Below are 213 nucleotides of genomic sequence, written 5' to 3'. Positions count from 1 at the left end.
CGGGGCCCGCTCCGCGCCCCCGCGGCGGGGCGGCCGGCCGGCAGCATCCCTGCCAGTGGCAGCCACCTTGGGCAGAGCCCAGGCTGGCTGAGCCCACCGTGGCGGTGGGAATGGCATGCTGAGCCCCAGGCGGGGCTCCGGGCCCTGCTGGCTGCCTCCCAGGTGGTGCTTGGGGCCAGCAGCTCTGGCACAGCTGGTACCACTGTGCCGGCA

This window comes from Aptenodytes forsteri, unplaced genomic scaffold, assembly GCF_000699145.1.
Source record: "Aptenodytes forsteri isolate BGI_AS27 unplaced genomic scaffold, ASM69914v1 Scaffold254, whole genome shotgun sequence".
Classification (NCBI taxonomy): domain Eukaryota; kingdom Metazoa; phylum Chordata; class Aves; order Sphenisciformes; family Spheniscidae; genus Aptenodytes; species Aptenodytes forsteri.
This window is presented reverse-complemented; position numbering follows the sequence as displayed.